At 40.6% G+C, this 2,007-nt stretch overlaps 1 protein-coding gene across 7 annotated transcripts in view; it reads left to right on the plus strand.

Moving 5' to 3' along the window:
• LOC107097624 (protocadherin gamma-C5-like) overlaps window positions 1-2,007 on the plus strand; it is a 108,924-nt gene that overhangs the window by 87,641 nt on the left and 19,276 nt on the right. The gene's annotated exons all lie outside the window — the stretch shown is intronic.

A 2,007-nucleotide genomic window follows, 5' to 3' on the forward strand; every position in this document is an offset into this window, starting at 1 on the left:
AATGCATAAAATGAAGCTGGCATTTTAAATCTACATGCCATTTTTATGAATTGATTTTTTTTTTTGTATTTAATTGTATTAATTTTATATGGTGTCACAAGTGCTCACATTTTCTGTTATTGTCGAGAAAGGATTACTGCATTCTCAGCTTATTGGGGCTGGTCTGATAGGTGGCTAGAATGAACCAATAGCTCACAGTATTTTACAAAGAGATCTTGTCCTTCCCCCACTCGCTCTAGTCACAGTGGCTCTCCCTATGCTCAGAGCCGAAGAGGAGATGCGCTTGTCTGTTAGATGACGTTTTAATCATGTATTTTATAAGTCAGTATTAGACTATATTTGTATTATTATACGTTTCCGTGGTCACTACTAGGTCTGGATAGCGTGGATGGATACATCTATGGGAAATATAACTTTATAAAGGACCGGGAAGAAACCGGGGATGACAAAGAGAATGAGATACCGTGACTGGAAATGGCTTTGGTGGTATCATTTCTTTCTTTTGCTGATTACAGTAAACGGACAGACTCGTTACAGCATACCAGAAGAACTAAAACGGGGTTCTGTGGTTGGAAATCTTGCAAAGGATCTTTCTTTGGGAATATCCGACATTTTTAACCGTAAAATGCGCGTCGCCTCTGAGGCTGGTAAGCAGTTCTTCAGCGTGGATGTGGGGAAAGGTGATCTGGTGGTAAATGACAGAATAGACAGGGAGACTTTATGCGGACAAAGCGCCAGTTGCATTTTATCACTGCAAATTGTGACAGAGAATCCCCTGCAGTTACACCGAATAGAAGTGGAAGTAAAGGATATAAATGACAACGCTCCGCTTTTTTTAAAAGAAGAACGACATTTAAAGATAGCTGAATCTACCGCTGTGGGGATTCGCTTTCCTTTGGACACCGCGCAGGATCTGGACGTTGGTAGTAATTCAGTGAAGTCATATACACTAAGTAAAAGCGAATGTTTTACATTAAAAATGAAGGAGCTGTCTGGTGACCGATATGTTCCCGAGCTTGTGCTGGAGAAACCACTAGACAGAGAAAAACAGAGCGTACATCAGTTATTATTAACAGCCTTAGATGGAGGCAGCCCGGTGAAAACTGGAACCTCGAGTATTATTGTGACTGTATTGGACAACAACGACAATGTCCCAGTGTTTAAAAGGACGTTGTATAATATTTCCGTGCCTGAAAACAGTGCCTCTGGTTCTGTACTTGTCCGAGTTGAAGCCACAGATGCAGACGAGGGTGTTAATGCGGAGCTCGAATACAGATTTGCCGATAGCACGCCTCAAGCCCTGCTATCCATTCTTAGGATGAACTCGGATACAGGTGAAATTATCTTACTAAACCCGTTAGATTATGAGAGCAGTAACAAAATTGAAATAAGTGTCACTGCGAAGGACAGAGGAGTTCCTGAAATGGAGGGTCATTGTCGTGTACAAATAATTGTAATAGACGTCAATGACAACGTACCGGAAATAATCCTTACTTCAAAACCCAGTCCAGTACGCGAAGACGCACCTAAAGGTGCTGTGGTTGCTTTGATAAGCGCGCGTGATCTCGATTCAGGTAATAATGGCAAGGTCATGTTACAATTAACCAATGAGTCTCCCTTCACTTTAAAACCTTCCTTTTCAAACAATTATGCATTGATTACTAATGGCGCTTTAGACCGAGAAACAAATTCAGAATATAATGTCGAGATAACAGCAACTGATTCGGGCTCCCCATCTCTATCAAGCAAGAAAACTATTTGTATCAGCATAATTGATGTGAACGACAACCCTCCATTTTTTAATCAGCTCTCCTATAATGTATATTTAAAAGAGAATGGGGTTGCAGGATCTATTCTCTATTCAGTATCAGCGTCTGATCTAGATTCCGGAGAAAATGCCAAAATCACATATTCCATACTGGATTCTAAAGTACAAGATGCTTCTGTCTCATCTTATGTTTACATTAATTCAGAAAACGGGAGCATCTACAGCATGCAGTCATTTGA

The sequence above is a fragment of the Cyprinodon variegatus genome, unplaced genomic scaffold (assembly GCF_000732505.1).
Source record: "Cyprinodon variegatus isolate N-32 unplaced genomic scaffold, C_variegatus-1.0 Scaffold711, whole genome shotgun sequence".
Lineage (NCBI taxonomy): Eukaryota > Metazoa > Chordata > Actinopteri > Cyprinodontiformes > Cyprinodontidae > Cyprinodon > Cyprinodon variegatus.